This window comes from Osmerus mordax, chromosome 17, assembly GCF_038355195.1.
Source record: "Osmerus mordax isolate fOsmMor3 chromosome 17, fOsmMor3.pri, whole genome shotgun sequence".
Classification (NCBI taxonomy): domain Eukaryota; kingdom Metazoa; phylum Chordata; class Actinopteri; order Osmeriformes; family Osmeridae; genus Osmerus; species Osmerus mordax.
Window position 1 is genome coordinate 16259442 of NC_090066.1, and position 19834 is coordinate 16279275.

General features: G+C 41.4%; 16 non-coding genes across 16 annotated transcripts in view; all 16 read right to left on the reverse strand.

Annotated features, from left to right (window-relative positions):
• Nucleotides 1-7, reverse strand: part of trnar-ucg (transfer RNA arginine (anticodon UCG)) — a 73-nt gene extending 66 nt beyond the window's left edge. Inside the window, exon 1 of the tRNA in view lies at nucleotides 1-7. This exon is cut by the window's left edge and continues 66 nt beyond it. This is a non-coding gene — a tRNA (tRNA-Arg).
• Nucleotides 8-314: 307 nt separating this feature from the next.
• On the reverse strand, nucleotides 315-387 carry trnar-ucg (transfer RNA arginine (anticodon UCG)). Its single transcript has one exon. It is a non-coding gene; the product is annotated as a tRNA-Arg (tRNA).
• A 420-nt stretch (nucleotides 388-807) lies between these two features.
• trnar-ucg (transfer RNA arginine (anticodon UCG)) lies at nucleotides 808-880 on the reverse strand. Its single transcript has one exon. It is a non-coding gene; the product is annotated as a tRNA-Arg (tRNA).
• Nucleotides 881-1194: 314 nt separating this feature from the next.
• Nucleotides 1195-1267, reverse strand: trnar-ucg (transfer RNA arginine (anticodon UCG)). The gene has a single exon. It is a non-coding gene; the product is annotated as a tRNA-Arg (tRNA).
• A 307-nt stretch (nucleotides 1268-1574) lies between these two features.
• Nucleotides 1575-1647, reverse strand: trnar-ucg (transfer RNA arginine (anticodon UCG)). Its single transcript has one exon. It is a non-coding gene; the product is annotated as a tRNA-Arg (tRNA).
• A 413-nt stretch (nucleotides 1648-2060) lies between these two features.
• On the reverse strand, nucleotides 2061-2133 carry trnar-ucg (transfer RNA arginine (anticodon UCG)). Its single transcript has one exon. It is a non-coding gene; the product is annotated as a tRNA-Arg (tRNA).
• A 314-nt stretch (nucleotides 2134-2447) lies between these two features.
• trnar-ucg (transfer RNA arginine (anticodon UCG)) lies at nucleotides 2448-2520 on the reverse strand. The gene has a single exon. It is a non-coding gene; the product is annotated as a tRNA-Arg (tRNA).
• A 2561-nt stretch (nucleotides 2521-5081) lies between these two features.
• Nucleotides 5082-5154, reverse strand: trnar-ucg (transfer RNA arginine (anticodon UCG)). The gene has a single exon. It is a non-coding gene; the product is annotated as a tRNA-Arg (tRNA).
• A 414-nt stretch (nucleotides 5155-5568) lies between these two features.
• trnar-ucg (transfer RNA arginine (anticodon UCG)) lies at nucleotides 5569-5641 on the reverse strand. The gene has a single exon. It is a non-coding gene; the product is annotated as a tRNA-Arg (tRNA).
• A 2180-nt stretch (nucleotides 5642-7821) lies between these two features.
• trnar-ucg (transfer RNA arginine (anticodon UCG)) lies at nucleotides 7822-7894 on the reverse strand. Its single transcript has one exon. It is a non-coding gene; the product is annotated as a tRNA-Arg (tRNA).
• Nucleotides 7895-9863: 1969 nt separating this feature from the next.
• On the reverse strand, nucleotides 9864-9936 carry trnar-ucg (transfer RNA arginine (anticodon UCG)). The gene has a single exon. It is a non-coding gene; the product is annotated as a tRNA-Arg (tRNA).
• Nucleotides 9937-12170: 2234 nt separating this feature from the next.
• On the reverse strand, nucleotides 12171-12243 carry trnar-ucg (transfer RNA arginine (anticodon UCG)). Its single transcript has one exon. It is a non-coding gene; the product is annotated as a tRNA-Arg (tRNA).
• A 1300-nt stretch (nucleotides 12244-13543) lies between these two features.
• Nucleotides 13544-13616, reverse strand: trnar-ucg (transfer RNA arginine (anticodon UCG)). Its single transcript has one exon. It is a non-coding gene; the product is annotated as a tRNA-Arg (tRNA).
• Nucleotides 13617-14423: 807 nt separating this feature from the next.
• Nucleotides 14424-14496, reverse strand: trnar-ucg (transfer RNA arginine (anticodon UCG)). The gene has a single exon. It is a non-coding gene; the product is annotated as a tRNA-Arg (tRNA).
• A 1582-nt stretch (nucleotides 14497-16078) lies between these two features.
• Nucleotides 16079-16151, reverse strand: trnar-ucg (transfer RNA arginine (anticodon UCG)). Its single transcript has one exon. It is a non-coding gene; the product is annotated as a tRNA-Arg (tRNA).
• A 2516-nt stretch (nucleotides 16152-18667) lies between these two features.
• On the reverse strand, nucleotides 18668-18740 carry trnar-ucg (transfer RNA arginine (anticodon UCG)). Its single transcript has one exon. It is a non-coding gene; the product is annotated as a tRNA-Arg (tRNA).
• Nucleotides 18741-19834: the final 1094 nt, after the last annotated feature.

Here is a 19834-nt window from a genome sequence, read left to right on the forward strand (position 1 = left end):
CGTGGTCTCTTGCTTCAGAACTAACCATAAACATTTTGAGATAGCTTGTTTCCAATTGCGAGAACACTATTCCTTAAGTCAGATGCCTTTTCCGTAACGACATGTATTCACTTCTTGCTAATTTAACCACACACACTTTGAGACAGACTGTTTCCTACAACATGGGAACTACTTTTCCAATCAAGCATCTTTGACAGCTCGACTTGATTTATCAAGTTCAGATCAACACTTTGAGATGGCTTTTTTCCAAAAACGAGACCAACTTCTGGCTTTTAAAGCTCTTCAACAGCAATCAAGATCCATCATGCTGATGACAACCACGAAGGGACTCGAACCCTTAATCTTCTGATCCGAAGTCAGACGCCTTATCCATTAGGCCACGTGGTCTCTTGCTTAAGAATTAACCACAAACATTTTGACATAGCTTGTTTCCAATTACAAGAACACCATTCCTTAATTAGGCATTTTCAACAGCTTGAGAGGAGTCAAGATGGATCTAGTTCAGAGAAAGGAACACAATTCTGTGGACAACCAGGAAGCGACTCTCAATCTTCTCACCATAAGCCGGACGCCTTATCCGCAACGACATGTATTCACTTCTTGCTAATTTAACCACACACACTTTGAGACAGACTGTTTTCTACAACATGGGAACAAATTTTCCAATCAAGCATCTTCGACAGCTCGACTGGAGTCGCGATCCATCAAGTTCAGATCAACACTTTGAGATGGCTTGTTTCCAGAAACGAGAACAACTTATGGCTTTTAAAGCTCTTTAACAGCAAGCAAGATCCATCATGCTGATGACAACCACGAAGGGACTCGAACCCTTAATCTTCTGATCCGAAGTCAGACGCCTTATCCATTAGGCCACGTGGTCTCTTGCTTCAGAACTAACCATAAACATTTTGAGATAGCTTGTTTCCAATTGCGAGAACACTATTCCTTAAGTCAGATGCCTTTTCCGTAACGACATGTATTCACTTCTTGCTAATTTAACCACACACACTTTGAGACAGACTGTTTCCTACAACATGGGAACAACTTTATCCATCAAGCATCTTCGACAGCTCGACTGGAGTCGCGATCCATCAAGTTCAGATCAACACTTTGAGATGGCTTGTTTTCAAAAACGAGAACAACTTATGGCTTGTAAAGCTCTTCAACAGCAATCAAGATCCATCATGCTGATGACAACCACAAAGGGACTCGAACCCTTAATCTTCTGATCCGAAGTCAGACGCCTTATCCATTAGGCCACGTGGTCTCTTGCTTCAGAACTAACCATAAACATTTTGAGATAGCTTGTTTCCAATTGCGAGAACACTATTCCTTAAGTCAGATGCCTTTTCCGTAACGACATGTATTCACTTCTTGCTAATTTAACCACACACACTTTGAGACAGACTGTTTCCTACAACATGGGAACTACTTTTCCAATCAAGCATCTTTGACAGCTCGACTTGATTTATCAAGTTCAGATCAACACTTTGAGATGGCTTGTTTCCAAAAACGAGACCAACTTCTGGCTTTTAAAGCTCTTCAACAGCAATCAAGATCCATCATGCTGATGACAACCACGAAGGGACTCGAACCCTTAATCTTCTGATCCGAAGTCAGACGCCTTATCCATTAGGCCACGTGGTCTCTTGCTTAAGAATTAACCACAAACATTTTGACATAGCTTGTTTCCAATTACAAGAACACCATTCCTTAATTAGGCATCTTCAACAGCTTGAGAGGAGTCAAGATGGATCTAGTTCAGAGAAAGGAACACAATTCTGTGGACAACCAGGAAGCGACTCTCAATCTTCTCACCATAAGCCGGACGCCTTATCCGCAACGACATGTATTCACTTCTTGCTAATTTAACCACACACACTTTGAGACAGACTGTTTCCTACAACATGGGAACAACTTTTCCAATCAAGCATCTTTGACAGCTCGACTTGATTTATCAAGTTCAGATCAACACTTTGAGATGGCTTGTTTCCAAAAACGAGAACAACTTCTGGCTTTTAAAGCTCTTCAACAGCAATCAAGATCCATCATGCTGATGACAACCACGAAGGGACTCGAACCCTTAATCTTCTGATCCGAAGTCAGACGCCTTATCCATTAGGCCACGTGGTCTCTTGCTTCAGAACTAACCATAAACATTTTGAGATAGCTTGTTTCCAATTGCGAGAACACTATTCCTTAAGTCAGATGCCTTTTCCGTAACGACATGTATTCACTTCTTGCTAATTTAACCACACACACTTTGAGACAGACTGTTTTCTACAACATGGGAACAAATTTTCCAATCAAGCATCTTCGACAGCTCGACTGGAGTCGCGATCCATCAAGTTCAGATCAACACTTTGAGATGGCTTGTTTCCAGAAACGAGAACAACTTATGGCTTTTAAAGCTCTTTAACAGCAATCAAGATCCATCATGCTGATGACAACCACGAAGGGACTCGAACCCTTAATCTTCTGATCCGAAGTCAGACGCCTTATCCATTAGGCCACGTGGTCTCTTGCTTCAGAACTAACCATAAACATTTTGAGATAGCTTGTTTCCAATTGCGAGAACACTATTCCTTAAGTCAGATGCCTTTTCCGTAACGACATGTATTCACTTCTTGCTAATTTAACCACACACACTTTGAGACAGACTGTTTCCTACAACATGGGAACAACTTTATCCATCAAGCATCTTCGACAGCTCGACTGGAGTCGCGATCCATCAAGTTCAGATCAACACTTTGAGATGGCTTGATTCCAAAAACGAGAACAACTTATGGCTTTTAAAGCTCTTCAACAGCAATGAAAATCCATCATGCTGATGACAGCCACAAAGGGACTTGAACCCTTAATCTTCTGATTTGAAGTCAGACGCCTTATCCATTAGGCCACGTGGTCTCTTGCTTAAGAATTAACCACAAACATTTTGAGATAGCTTGTTTCCAATTACAAAGACACCATTCCTTAATTAGGCATCTTCAACAGCTTGAGAGGAGTCAAGATGGATCTAGTTCAGAGAAAGGAACACAATTCTGTGGACAACCAGGAAGCGACTCTCAATCTTCTCACCATAAGCCAGACGCCTTATCCGTAACGACATGTATTCACTTCTTGCTAATTTAACCACACACACTTTGAGACAGACTGTTTCCTACAACATGGGAACAACTTTTTCCATCAAGCATCTTCGACAGCTCGACTGGAGTCGCGATCCATCAAGTTCAGATCAACACTTTGAGATGGCTTGTTTTCAAAAACGAGAACAACTTATGGCTTGTAAAGCTCTTCAACAGCAATCAAGATCCATCATGCTGATGACAACCACAAAGGGACTCGAACCCTTAATCTTCTGATCCGAAGTCAGACGCCTTATCCATTAGGCCACGTGGTCTCTTGCTTCAGAACTAACCATAAACATTTTGAGATAGCTTGTTTCCAATTGCGAGAACACTATTCCTTAAGTCAGATGCCTTTTCCGTAACGACATGTATTCACTTCTTGCTAATTTAACCACACACACTTTGAGACAGACTGTTTCCTACAACATGGGAACAACTTTATCCATCAAGCATCTTCGACAGCTCGACTGGAGTCGCGATCCATCAAGTTCAGATCAACACTTTGAGATGGCTTGATTCCAAAAACGAGAACAACTTATGGCTTTTAAAGCTCTTCAACAGCAATGAAGATCCATCATGCTGATGACAGCCACAAAGGGACTCGAACCCTTAATCTTCTGATCCGAAGTCAGATGCCCTATCGATTACGCCAAGTGGTCTCTTGCTTACGAATTAACCACAAACATTTTGAGATAGCTTGTTTCCAATTACAAGAACACCATTCCTTAATTAGGCATCTTCAACAGCTTGAGAGGAGTCAAGATGGATCTAGTTCAGAGAAAAGAACACAATTCTGTGGACAACCAGGAAGCGATTCTCAATCGTCTCAGCATAAGTCAGACGCCTAATTCGTAACGACATGTATTCACTTCTTGCTGATTTAACCACACACACTTTGGGACAGACTGTTTCCTACAACATGTGAACAACTTTTTCCATCAAGCATCTTCGACAGCTCGACTGGAGTCGCAATCCATCAAGTTCAGTTCAACACTTTGAGATGGCTTGATTCCAGAAACGAGAACAACCTATGGCTTTTAAAGCTCTTCAACAGCAATAAAGGTCCATCATGCTGATGACAACCACGAACTGACTCGAACACTTAATCTTCTGATCCAAAGTCAGATGCCTTATCGATTACGCCACGTGGTCTCTTGCTTCAGAAGTAACCACAAAATTTTTTAGATAGATTGTTTCCAATTACGAGAACACTATTCCTTAAGGCAGACGCCTTATCCGTAACAACATGTATTCACTTCTTGCTGATCTAACCACACACACTTTGAGACAGACTGTTTCCTACAACATGTGAACAACTTTTTCCATCAAGCATCTTCGACAGCTCGACTGGAGTCGCGATCCATCAAGTTCAGGTCAACACTTTGAGATGGCTTGTTTCCAAAAACGAGAACAATTTATGGCTTTTAAAGCTCTTCAACAGCGATCAAGATCCATCATGCTGATGACAACCACGAAGGGACTCGAACCCTTAATCTTCTGATCCGAAGTCAGATGCCCTATCGATTACGCCAAGTGGTCTGTTGCTTACGAATTAACCACAAACATTTTGAGATAGCTTGTTTCCAATTACAAGAACACCATTCCTTAATTAGGCATCTTCAACAGCTTGAGAGGAATCAAGATGGACCCAGTTCAGAGAAAGGAACACAATTCTGTGGACAACGAGGAAGCGACTCTCAATCTTCTCACCATAAGTCAGACGCCTTATCCGTAACGACATGTATTCACTTCTTGCTAATTTAACCACACACACTTTGAGACAGACTGTTTCCTACAACATGGGAACAACTTTTTCCAATCAAGCATCTTTGACAGCTCGACTTGATTTATCAAGTTCAGATCAACACTTTGAGATGGCTTTTTTCCAAAAACGAGACCAACTTCTGGCTTTTAAAGCTCTTCAACAGCAATCAAGATCCATCATGCTGATGACAACCACGAAGGGACTCGAACCCTTAATCTTCTGATCCGAAGTCAGACGCCTTATCCATTAGGCCACGTGGTCTCTTGCTTAAGAATTAACCACAAACATTTTGAGATAGCTTGTTTCCAATTACAAGAACACCATTCCTTAATTAGGCATCTTCAACAGCTTGAGAGGAATCAAGATGGACCCAGTTCAGAGAAAGGAACACAATTCTGTGGACAACGAGGAAGCGACTCTCAATCTTCTCACCATAAGTCAGACGCCTTATCCGTAACGACATGTATTCACTTCTTGCTAATTTAACCACACACACTTTGAGACAGACTGTTTCCTACAACATGGGAACAACTTTTTCCAATCAAGCATCTTTGACAGCTCGACTTGATTTATCAAGTTCAGATCAACACTTTGAGATGGCTTTTTTCCAAAAACGAGACCAACTTCTGGCTTTTAAAGCTCTTCAACAGCAATCAAGATCCATCATGCTGATGACAACCACGAAGGGACTCGAACCCTTAATCTTCTGATCCGAAGTCAGACGCCTTATCCATTAGGCCACGTGGTCTCTTGCTTAAGAATTAACCACAAACATTTTGAGATAGCTTGTTTCCAATTACAAGAACACCATTCCTTAATTAGGCATCTTCAACAGCTTGAGAGGAATCAAGACGGACCCAGTTCAGAGAAAGGAACACAATTCTGTGGACAACGAGGAAGCGACTCTTAATCTTCTCACCATAAGTCAGACGCCTTATCCGTAACGACATGTATTCACTTCTTGCTAATTTAACCACACACACTTTGAGACAGACTGTTTTCTACAACATGGGAACAAATTTTCCAATCAAGCATCTTCGACAGCTCGACTGGAGTCGCGATCCATCAAGTTCAGATCAACACTTTGAGATGGCTTGTTTCCAAAAACGAGAACAACTTATGCCTTTTAAAGCTCTTCAACAGCAATCAAGATCCATCATGCTGATGACAACCACGAACTGACTCGAACCCTTAATCTTCTGATCCGAAGTCAGACGCCTTATCCATTAGGCCACGTGGTCTCTTGCTTCAGAACAAACAATAAACATTTTGAGATAGCTTGTTTCCAATTGCGAGAACACTATTCCTTAAGTCAGATGCCTTTTCCGTAACGACATGTATTCACTTCTTGCTAATTTAACCACACACACTTTGAGACAGACTGTTTCCTACAACATGGGAACAACTTTATCCATCAAGCATCTTCGACAGCTCGACTGGAGTCGCGATCCATCAAGTTCAGATCAACACTTTGAGATGGCTTGATTCCAAAAACAAGAACAACTTATGGCTTTTAAAGCTCTTCAACAGCAATGAAAATCCATCATGCTGATGACAGCCACAAAGGGACTTGAACCCTTAATCTTCTGATTTGAAGTCAGACGCCTTATCCATTAGGCCACGTGGTCTCTTGCTTAAGAATTAACCACAAACATTTTGAGATAGCTTGTTTCCAATTACAAAGACACCATTCCTTAATTAGGCATCTTCAACAGCTTGAGAGGAGTCAAGATGGATCTAGTTCAGAGAAAGGAACACAATTCTGTGGACAACCAGGAAGCGACTCTCAATCTTCTCACCATAAGTCAGACGCCTTATCCGTAACGACATGTATTCACTTCTTGCTAATTTAACCACACACACTTTGAGACAGACTGTTTCCTACAACATGGGAACAACTTTTTCCATCAAGCATCTTCGACAGCTCGACTGGAGTCGCGATCCATCAAGTTCAGATCAACACTTTGAGATGGCTTGTTTTCAAAAACGAGAACAACTTATGGCTTTTAAAGCTCTTCAACAGCAATCAAGATCCATCATGCCGATGACAACCACAAAGGGACTCGAACCCTTAATCTTCTGATCCGAAGTCAGACGCCTTATCCATTAGGCCACTTGGTCTCTTGCTTCAGAACTAACCATAAACATTTTGAGATAGCTTGTTTCCAATTACGAGAACACTATTCCTTAAGTCAGATGCCTTTTCCGTAACAACATGTATTCACTTCTTGCTAATATAACCACACACACTTTGAGAAAGACTGTTTCCTACAACATGGGAACAACTTTATCCATCAAGCATCTTCGACAGCTCAACTGGAGTTGCGATCCATCAAGTTCAGATCAACACTTTGAGATGGCTTGATTCCAAAAACGAGAACAACTTATGGCTTTTAAAGCTCTTCAACAGCAATGAAGATCCATCATGCTGATGACAGCCACAAAGGGACTTGAACCCTTAATCTTCTGAATTGAAGTCAGACGCCTTATCCATTAGGCCTCGTGGTCTCTTGCTTAAGAATTAACCACAAACATTTTGAGATAGCTTGTTTCCAATTACAAAAACACCATTCCTTAATTAGGCATCTTCAACAGCTTGAGAGGAGTCAAGATGGATCTAGTTCAGAGAAAGGAACACAATTCTGTGGACAACCAGGAAGCGACTCTCAATCTTCTCACCATAAGCCAGACGCCTTATCCGTAACGACATGTATTCACTTCTTGCTAATTTAACCACACACACTTTGAGACAGACTGTTTCCTACAACATGGGAACAACTTTTTCCATCAAGCATCTTCGACAGCTCGACTGGAGTCGCGATCCATCAAGTTCAGATCAACACTTTGAGATGGCTTGTTTCCAAAAACGAGAACAACTTATGGCTTTTAAAGCTGTTCAACAGCAATCAAGATCCATCATGCTGATGACAACCACGAAGGGACTCGAACCCTTAATCTTCTGATCCGAAGTCAGACGCCTTATCCATTAGGCCACGTGGTCTCTTGCTTCAGAAACAACCATAAACATTTTGAGATAGCTTGTTTCCAATTGCGAGAACACTATTCCTTAAGTCAGATGCCTTTTCCGTAACGACATGTATTCACTTCTTGCTAATTTAACCACACACACTTTGAGACAGACTGTTTCCTACAACATGGGAACAACTTTATCCATCAAGCATCTTCGACAGCTCGACTGGAGTCGCGATCCATCAAGTTCAGATCAACACTTTGAGATGGCTTGATTCCAAAAACGAGAACAACTTATGGCTTTTAAAGCTCTTCAACAGCAATGAAAATCCATCATGCTGATGACAGCCACAAAGGGACTTGAACCCTTAATCTTCTGATCCTAAGTCAGACACCTTATCCATTAGGCCACGTGGTCTCTTGCTTCAGAAGTAACCACAAACATTTTAAAATAGCTTGTTTCCAATTACAAGAACACCATTCCTTAATTAGGCATCTTCAACAGCTTGAGAGGAATCAAGACGGACCCAGTTCAGAGAAAGGAACACAATTCTGTGGACAACGAGGAAGCGACTCTCAATCTTCTCACCATAAATCAGACGCCTTATCCGTAACGACATGTATTCACTTCTTGCTAATTTAACCACACACACTTAGAGACAGACTGTTTCCTACAACACGTGAACAACTTTTTCCATCAAGCATCTTCGACAGCTCGACTGGAGTCGCGATCCATCAAGTTCAGATCAACACTTTGAGATGGCTTGTTTCCAAAAAAGAGAACAACTTATGGCTTTTAAAGCTCTTCAACAGCAATCAAGATCCATCATGCTGATGACAACCACGAAAGGACTCGAACCCTTAATCTTCTGATCCGAAGTCAGACGCCTTATCCATTAGGCCACTTGGTCTATTGCTTCCGAACTAACCACAAACATTTTGAGATAGCTTGTTTCCAATTACGAGAACACTATTCCTTAAGTCAGACGCCTTATCCGTAACGACATGTATTCACTTCTTGCTAATCTAACCACACACACTTTGAGACAGACTGTTTCCTACAACATGGGAACAACTTTTTCCATCAAGCATCTTCGACAGCTCGACTGGAGTCGCGATCCATCAAGTTCAGATCAACACTTTGAGATGGCTTGATTTCAAAAACGAGAACAACGTATGGCTGTTAAAGCTGTTCAACAGCAATCAAGATCCATCATGCTGATGACAACCACAAAGGACCTCGAACCCTTAATCTTCTGATCCGAAGTCAGACGCCTTATCCATTAGGCCACGTGGTCTCTTGCTTAAAAATTAACCACAAACATTTTGAGATAGCTTGTTTCCAATTACGAGAACACCATTCCTTAAGTCAGACGCCTTATCCGTAACGACATGTATTCACTTCTTGCTAATTTAACCACACACACTTTGAGACAGACTGTTTCCTACAACATGGGAACAACTTTTTCCATCAAGCATCTTCGACAGCTCGACTGGAGTCGCGATCCATCAAGTTCAGATCAACACTTTGAGATGGCTTGTTTTCAAAAACGAGAACAACTTATGGCTTTTAAAGCTCTTCAACAGCAATCAAGATCCATCATGCTGATGACAACCACAAAGGGACTCGAACCCTTAATCTTCTGATCCTAAGTCAGACGCCTTATCCATTAGGCCACGTGGTCTCTTGCTTAAAAATTAACCACAAACATTTTGAGATAGCTTGTTTCCAATTACGAGAACACCATTCCTTAAGTCAGACGCCTTATCCGTAACGACATGTATTCACTTCTTGCTAATTTAACCACACACACTTTGAGACAGACTTGTTTCCTACAACATGTGAACAACTTTTTCTATAAAGCATCTTCGACAGCTCAACTGGAGTCGCGATCCATCAAGTTCAGATAAACACTTTGAGATGGCTTGTTTCCAAAAATGAGAACAATTTATGGCTTTTAAAGCTCTTCAACAGCAATCAAGAACCATCATGCTGATGACAACCACGAAGGGACTCGAACCCTTAATCTTCTGATCCGAAGTCAGACGCCTTATCCATTAGGCCACGTGGTCTCTTGCTTCAGAAGTAACCACAAACATTTTAAAATAGCTTGTTTCCAATTACAAGAACACCATTCCTTAATTAGGCATCTTACATTTCATTTACATTTACATTTATTCATTTAGCAGACGCTTTTATCCAAAGCGACTTCCAAGAGAGAGCTTTACAAAGTGCATAGGTCACTGATCATAACAACAAGATAGCCAAAAAACATCGCGAGTAGCCAAAACATGAAGCACACATTGTGAACAACCAAAGTAAGTGCCAAAGGGAAGAACCATAAGAGCATGTAGTTAAACAAGTCACAACCAAACAACATGAACAGCTATAAGTGCAAGTGTACCTGTGGGAAAAAGCAAGCAACAGTAATAAAACAATATATCACAGCGAGAACCAAAAATTTAAATCAGTTACCACTAACCACAAGAGCAACAAGTCTCTAAGCAACAGTCATTGTGATCCTTGAGGAAACTAACATCGGGTCAAGCGAACCGTTCCTAAGTACCGTTGTACTCCCGGAACAAGTGCGTCTTCAACAGCTTGAGAGGAATCAAGACGGACCCAGTTCAGAGAAAGGAACACAATTCTGTGGACAACGAGGAAGCGACTCTCAATCTTCTCAGCATAAATCAGACGCCTTATCCGTAACGACATGTATTCACTTCTTGCTAATTTAACCACACACACTTTGAGACAGACTGTTTCCTACAACATGTGAACAACTTTTTCCATCAAGCATCTTCGACAGCTCGACTGGAGTCGCGATCCATCAAGTTCAGATCAACACTTTGAGATGGCTTGATTCCAAAAACGAGAACAACTTATGGCTTTTAAAGCTCTTCAACAGCAATGAAAATCCATCATGCTGATGACAGCCACAAAGGGACTTGAACCCTTAATCTTCTGATTTGAAGTCAGACGCCTTATCCATTAGGCCACGTGGTCTCTTGCTTAAGAATTAACCACAAACATTTTGAGATAGCTTGTTTCCAATTACAAAGACACCATTCCTTAATTAGGCATCTTCAACAGCTTGAGAGGAGTCAAGATGGATCTAGTTCAGAGAAAGGAACACAATTCTGTGGACAACCAGGAAGCGACTCTCAATCTTCTCACCATAAGCCAGACGCCTTATCCGTAACGACATGTATTCACTTCTTGCTAATTTAACCACACACACTTTGAGACAGACTGTTTCCTACAACATGGGAACAACTTTTTCCATCAAGCATCTTCGACAGCTCGACTGGAGTCGCGATCCATCAAGTTCAGATCAACACTTTGAGATGGCTTGTTTTCAAAAACGAGAACAACTTATGGCTTTTAAAGCTCTTCAACAGCAATCAAGATCCATCATGCCGATGACAACCACAAAGGGACTCGAACCCTTAATCTTCTGATCCGAAGTCAGACGCCTTATCCATTAGGCCACGTGGTCTCTTGCTTCAGAACTAACCATAAACATTTTGAGATAGCTTGTTTCCAATTACGAGAACACTATTCCTTAAGTCAGATGCCTTTTCCGTAACAACATGTATTCACTTCTTGCTAATATAACCACACACACTTTGAGAAAGACTGTTTCCTACAACATGGGAACAACTTTATCCATCAAGCATCTTCGACAGCTCAACTGGAGTTGCGATCCATCAAGTTCAGATCAACACTTTGAGATGGCTTGATTCCAAAAACGAGAACAACTTATGGCTTTTAAAGCTCTTCAACAGCAATGAAGATCCATCATGCTGATGACAGCCACAAAGGGACTTGAACCCTTAATCTTCTGATTTGAAGTCAGACGCCTTATCCATTAGGCCACGTGGTCTCTTGCTTAAGACTTAACCACAAACATTTTGAGATAGCTTGTTTCCAATTACAAAGACACCATTCCTTAATTAGGCATCTTCAACAGCTTGAGAGGAGTCAAGATGGATCTAGTTCAGAGAAAGGAACACAATTCTGTAGACAACCAGGAAGCGACTCTCAATCTTCTCACCATAAGCCAGACGCCTTATCCGTAACGACATGTATTCACTTCTTGCTAATTTAACCACACACACTTTGAGACAGACTGTTTCCTACAACATGGGAACAACTTTTTCCATCAAGCATCTTCAACAGCTCGACTGGAGTCGCGATCCATCAAGTTCAGATCAACACTTTGAGATGGCTTGTTTCCAAAAACGAGAACAACTTATGGCTTTTAAAGCTCTTCAACAGCAATCAAGATCCATCATGCTGATGACAACCACGAAGGGACTCGAACCCTTAATCTTCTGATCCGAAGTCAGACGCCTTATCCATTAGGCCACGTGGTCTCTTGCTTCAGAAATAACCATAAACATTTTGAGATAGCTTGTTTCCAATTGCGAGAACACTATTCCTTAATTAGGCATCTTCAACAGCTTGAGAGGAGTCAAGATGGATCTAGTTCAGAGAAAGGAACACAATTCTGTGGACAACCAGGAAGCGACTCTCAATCTTCTCACCATAAGTCAGACGCCTTATCCGTAACGACATGTATTCACTTCTTGCTAATTTAACCACACACACTTTGAGACAGACTGTTTCCTACAACATGGGAACAACTTTTTCCATCAAGCATCTTCGACAGCTCGACTGGAGTCGCGATCCATCAAGTTCAGATCAACACTTTGAGATGGCTTGTTTTCAAAAACGAGAACAACTTATGGCTTTTAAAGCTCTTCAACAGCAATCAAGATCCATCATGCCGATGACAACCACAAAGGGACTCGAACCCTTAATCTTCTGATCCGAAGTCAGACGCCTTATCCATTAGGCCACTTGGTCTCTTGCTTCAGAACTAACCATAAACATTTTGAGATAGCTTGTTTCCAATTACGAGAACACTATTCCTTAAGTCAGATGCCTTTTCCGTAACAACATGTATTCACTTCTTGCTAATATAACCACACACACTTTGAGAAAGACTGTTTCCTACAACATGGGAACAACTTTATCCATCAAGCATCTTCGACAGCTCAACTGGAGTTGCGATCCATCAAGTTCAGATCAACACTTTGAGATGGCTTGATTCCAAAAACGAGAACAACTTATGGCTTTTAAAGCTCTTCAACAGCAATGAAGATCCATCATGCTGATGACAGCCACAAAGGGACTTGAACCCTTAATCTTCTGAATTGAAGTCAGACGCCTTATCCATTAGGCCTCGTGGTCTCTTGCTTAAGAATTAACCACAAACATTTTGAGATAGCTTGTTTCCAATTACAAAAACACCATTCCTTAATTAGGCATCTTCAACAGCTTGAGAGGAGTCAAGATGGATCTAGTTCAGAGAAAGGAACACAATTCTGTGGACAACCAGGAAGCGACTCTCAATCTTCTCACCATAAGCCAGACGCCTTATCCGTAACGACATGTATTCACTTCTTGCTAATTTAACCACACACACTTTGAGACAGACTGTTTCCTACAACATGGGAACAACTTTTTCCATCAAGCATCTTCGACAGCTCGACTGGAGTCGCGATCCATCAAGTTCAGATCAACACTTTGAGATGGCTTGTTTCCAAAAACGAGAACAACTTATGGCTTTTAAAGCTGTTCAACAGCAATCAAGATCCATCATGCTGATGACAACCACGAAGGGACTCGAACCCTTAATCTTCTGATCCGAAGTCAGACGCCTTATCCATTAGGCCACGTGGTCTCTTGCTTCAGAAACAACCATAAACATTTTGAGATAGCTTGTTTCCAATTGCGAGAACACTATTCCTTAAGTCAGATGCCTTTTCCGTAACGACATGTATTCACTTCTTGCTAATTTAACCACACACACTTTGAGACAGACTGTTTCCTACAACATGGGAACAACTTTATCCATCAAGCATCTTCGACAGCTCGACTGGAGTCGCGATCCATCAAGTTCAGATCAACACTTTGAGATGGCTTGATTCCAAAAACGAGAACAACTTATGGCTTTTAAAGCTCTTCAACAGCAATGAAAATCCATCATGCTGATGACAGCCACAAAGGGACTTGAACCCTTAATCTTCTGATCCTAAGTCAGACACCTTATCCATTAGGCCACGTGGTCTCTTGCTTCAGAAGTAACCACAAACATTTTAAAATAGCTTGTTTCCAATTACAAGAACACCATTCCTTAATTAGGCATCTTCAACAGCTTGAGAGGAATCAAGACGGACCCAGTTCAGAGAAAGGAACACAATTCTGTGGACAACGAGGCAGCGACTCTCAATCTTCTCACCATAAGCCAGACGCCTTATCCGTAACGACATGTATTCACTTCTTGCTCATTTAACCACACACACTTTGAGACAGACTGTGTCCTACAACATGTGAACAACTTTTTCCATCAAGCATCTTCGACAGCTCGCCTGGAGTCGCGATCCATCAAGTTCAGATCAACACTTTGAGATGGCTTTTTTCCAAAAACGAGACCAACTTCTGGCTTTTAAAGCTCTTCAACAGCAATCAAGATCCATCATGCTGATGACAACCACGAAGGGACTCGAACCCTTAATCTTCTGATCCGAAGTCAGACGCCTTATCCATTAGGCCACGTGGTCTCTTGCTTGAGAATTAACCACAAACATTTTGAGATAGCTTGTTTCCAATTACAAGAACACCATTCCTTAATTAGGCATCTTCAACAGCTTGAGAGGAATCAAGACGGACCCAGTTCAGAGAAAGGAACACAATTCTGTGGACAACGAGGCAGCGACTCTCAATCTTCTCACCATAAGCCAGACGCCTTATCCGTAACGACATGTATTCACTTCTTGCTAATTTAACCACACACACTTTGAGACAGACTGTTTCCTACAACATGGGAACAACTTTTTCCATCAAGCATCTTCGACAGCTCGACTGGAGTCGCGATCCATCAAGTTCAGATCAACACTTTGAGATGGCTTGTTTCCAAAAAAGAGAACAACTTATGGCTTTTAAAGCTCTTCAACAGCAATCAAGATCCATCATGCTGATGACAACCACGAAAGGACTCGAACCCTTAATCTTCTGATCCGAAGTCAGACGCCTTATCCATTAGGCCACTTGGTCTATTGCTTCCGAACTAACCACAAACATTTTGAGATAGCTTGTTTCCAATTACGAGAACACTATTCCTTAAGTCAGACGCCTTATCCGTAACGACATGTATTCACTTCTTGCTAATCTAACCACACACACTTTGAGACAGACTGTTTCCTACAACATGGGAACAACTTTTTCCATCAAGCATCTTCGACAGCTCGACTGGAGTCGCGATCCATCAAGTTCAGTTCAACACTTTGAGATGGCTTGATTTCAAAAACGAGAACAACGTATGGCTGTTAAAGCTGTTCAACAGCAATCAAGATCCATCATGCTGATGACAACCACAAAGGACCTCGAACCCTTAATCTTCTGATCCGAAGTCAGACGCCTTATCCATTAGGCCACGTGGTCTCTTGCTTAAAAATTAACCACAAACATTTTGAGATAGCTTGTTTCCAATTACGAGAACACCATTCCTTAAGTCAGACGCCTTATCCGTAACGACATGTATTCACTTCTTGCTAATTTAACCACACACACTTTGAGACAGACTGTTTCCTACAACATGGGAACAACTTTTTCCATCAAGCATCTTCGACAGCTCGACTGGAGTCGCGATCCATCAAGTTCAGATCAACACTTTGAGATGGCTTGTTTTCAAAAACGAGAACAACTTATGGCTTTTAAAGCTCTTCAACAGCAATCAAGATCCATCATGCTGATGACAACCACAAAGGGACTCGAACCCTTAATCTTCTGATCCTAAGTCAGACGCCTTATCCATTAGGCCACGTGGTCTCTTGCTTAAAAATTAACCACAAACATTTTGAGATAGCTTGTTTCCAATTACGAGAACACCATTCCTTAAGTCAGACGCCTTATCCGTAACGACATGTATTCACTTCTTGCTAATTTAACCACACACACTTTGAGACAGACTTGTTTCCTACAACATGTGAACAACTTTTTCTATAAAGCATCTTCGACAGCTCAACTGGAGTCGCGATCCATCAAGTTCAGATAAACACTTTGAGATGGCTTGTTTCCAAAAATGAGAACAATTTATGGCTTTTAAAGCTCTTCAACAGCAATCAAGAACCATCATGCTGATGACAACCACGAAGGGACTCGAACCCTTAATCTTCTGATCCGAAGTCAGACGCCTTATCCATTAGGCCACGTGGTCTCTTGCTTCAGAAGTAACCACAAACATTTTAAAATAGCTTGATTCCAATTACAAGAACACCATTCCTTAATTAGGCATCTTACATTTCATTTACATTTACATTTATTCATTTAGCAGACGCTTTTATCCAAAGCGACTTCCAAGAGAGAGCTTTACAAAGTGCATAGGTCACTGATCATAACAACAAGATAGCCAAAAAACATCGCGAGTAGCCAAAACATGAAGCACACATTGTGAACAACCAAAGTAAGTGCCAAAGGGAAGAACCATAAGAGCATGTAGTTAAACAAGTCACAACCAAACAACATGAACAGCTATAAGTGCAAGTGTACCTGTGGGAAAAAGCAAGCAACAGTAATAAAACAATATATCACAGCGAGAACCAAAAATTTAAATCAGTTACCACTAACCACAAGAGCAACAAGTCTCTAAGCAAGAGTCATTGTGATCCTTGAGGAAACTAACATCGGGTCAAGCGAACCGTTCCTAAGTACCGTTGTACTCCCGGAACAAGTGCGTCTTCAACAGCTTGAGAGGAATCAAGACGGACCCAGTTCAGAGAAAGGAACACAATTCTGTGGACAACGAGGAAGCGACTCTCAATCTTCTCAGCATAAATCAGACGCCTTATCCGTAACGACATGTATTCACTTCTTGCTAATTTAACCACACACACTTTGAGACAGACTGTTTCCTACAACATGTGAACAACTTTTTCCATCAAGCATCTTCGACAGCTCGACTGGAGTCGCGATCCATCAAGTTCAGATCAACACTTTGAGATGGCTTGATTCCAAAAACGAGAACAACTTATGGCTTTTAAAGCTCTTCAACAGCAATGAAAATCCATCATGCTGATGACAGCCACAAAGGGACTTGAACCCTTAATCTTCTGATTTGAAGTCAGACGCCTTATCCATTAGGCCACGTGGTCTCTTGCTTGAGAATTAACCACAAACATTTTGAGATAGCTTGTTTCCAATTACAAGAACACCATTCCTTAATTAGGCATCTTCAACAGCTTGAGAGGAATCAAGACGGACCCAGTTCAGAGAAAGGAACACAATTCTGTGGACAACGAGGCAGCGACTCTCAATCTTCTCACCATAAGCCAGACGCCTTATCCGTAACGACATGTATTCACTTCTTGCTAATTTAACCACACACACTTTGAGACAGACTGTTTCCTACAACATGGGAACAACTTTTTCCATCAAGCATCTTCGACAGCTCGACTGGAGTCGCGATCCATCAAGTTCAGATCAACACTTTGAGATGGCTTGTTTCCAAAAAAGAGAACAACTTATGGCTTTTAAAGCTCTTCAACAGCAATCAAGATCCATCATGCTGATGACAACCACGAAAGGACTCGAACCCTTAATCTTCTGATCCGAAGTCAGACGCCTTATCCATTAGGCCACTTGGTCTATTGCTTCCGAACTAACCACAAACATTTTGAGATAGCTTGTTTCCAATTACGAGAACACTATTCCTTAAGTCAGACGCCTTATCCGTAACGACATGTATTCACTTCTTGCTAATCTAACCACACACACTTTGAGACAGACTGTTTCCTACAACATGGGAACAACTTTTTCCATCAAGCATCTTCGACAGCTCGACTGGAGTCGCGATCCATCAAGTTCAGTTCAACACTTTGAGATGGCTTGATTTCAAAAACGAGAACAACGTATGGCTGTTAAAGCTGTTCAACAGCAATCAAGATCCATCATGCTGATGACAACCACAAAGGACCTCGAACCCTTAATCTTCTGATCCGAAGTCAGACGCCTTATCCATTAGGCCACGTGGTCTCTTGCTTAAAAATTAACCACAAACATTTTGAGATAGCTTGTTTCCAATTACGAGAACACCATTCCTTAAGTCAGACGCCTTATCCGTAACGACATGTATTCACTTCTTGCTAATTTAACCACACACACTTTGAGACAGACTGTTTCCTACAACATGGGAACAACTTTTTCCATCAAGCATCTTCGACAGCTCGACTGGAGTCGCGATCCATCAAGTTCAGATCAACACTTTGAGATGGCTTGTTTTCAAAAACGAGAACAACTTATGGCTTTTAAAGCTCTTCAACAGCAATCAAGATCCATCATGCTGATGACAACCACAAAGGGACTCGAACCCTTAATCTTCTGATCCTAAGTCAGACGCCTTATCCATTAGGCCACGTGGTCTCTTGCTTAAAAATTAACCACAAACATTTTGAGATAGCTTGTTTCCAATTACGAGAACACCATTCCTTAAGTCAGACGCCTTATCCGTAACGACATGTATTCACTTCTTGCTAATTTAACCACACACACTTTGAGACAGACTTGTTTCCTACAACATGTGAACAACTTTTTCTATAAAGCATCTTCGACAGCTCAACTGGAGTCGCGATCCATCAAGTTCAGATAAACACTTTGAGATGGCTTGTTTCCAAAAATGAGAACAATTTATGGCTTTTAAAGCTCTTCAACAGCAATCAAGAACCATCATGCTGATGACAACCACGAAGGGACTCGAACCCTTAATCTTCTGATCCGAAGTCAGACGCCTTATCCATTAGGCCACGTGGTCTCTTGCTTCAGAAGTAACCACAAACATTTTAAAATAGCTTGATTCCAATTACAAGAACACCATTCCTTAATTAGGCATCTTACATTTCATTTACATTTACATTTATTCATTTAGCAGACGCTTTTATCCAAAGCGACTTCCAAGAGAGAGCTTTACAAAGTGCATAGGTCACTGATCATAACAACAAGATAGCCAAAAAACATCGCGAGTAGCCAAAACATGAAGCACACATTGTGAACAACCAAAGTAAGTGCCAAAGGGAAGAACCATAAGAGCATGTAGTTAAACAAGTCACAACCAAACAACATGAACAGCTATAAGTGCAAGTGTACCTGTGGGAAAAAGCAAGCAACAGTAATAAAACAATATATCACAGCGAGAACCAAAAATTTAAATCAGTTACCACTAACCACAAGAGCAACAAGTCTCTAAGCAAGAGTCATTGTGATCCTTGAGGAAACTAACATCGGGTCAAGCGAACCGTTCCTAAGTACCGTTGTACTCCCGGAACAAGTGCGTCTTCAACAGCTTGAGAGGAATCAAGACGGACCCAGTTCAGAGAAAGGAACACAATTCTGTGGACAACGAGGAAGCGACTCTCAATCTTCTCAGCATAAATCAGACGCCTTATCCGTAACGACATGTATTCACTTCTTGCTAATTTAACCACACACACTTTGAGACAGACTGTTTCCTACAACATGTGAACAACTTTTTCCATCAAGCATCTTCGACAGCTCGACTGGAGTCGCGATCCATCAAGTTCAGATCAACACTTTGAGATGGCTTGATTCCAAAAACGAGAACAACTTATGGCTTTTAAAGCTCTTCAACAGCAATGAAAATCCATCATGCTGATGACAGCCACAAAGGGACTTGAACCCTTAATCTTCTGATTTGAAGTCAGACGCCTTATCCATTAGGCCACGTGGTCTCTTGCTTAAGAATTAACCACAAACATTTTGAGATAGCTTGTTTCCAATTACAAAGACACCATTCCTTAATTAGGCATCTTCAACAGCTTGAGAGGAGTCAAGATGGATCTAGTTCAGAGAAAGGAACACAATTCTGTGGACAACCAGGAAGCGACTCTC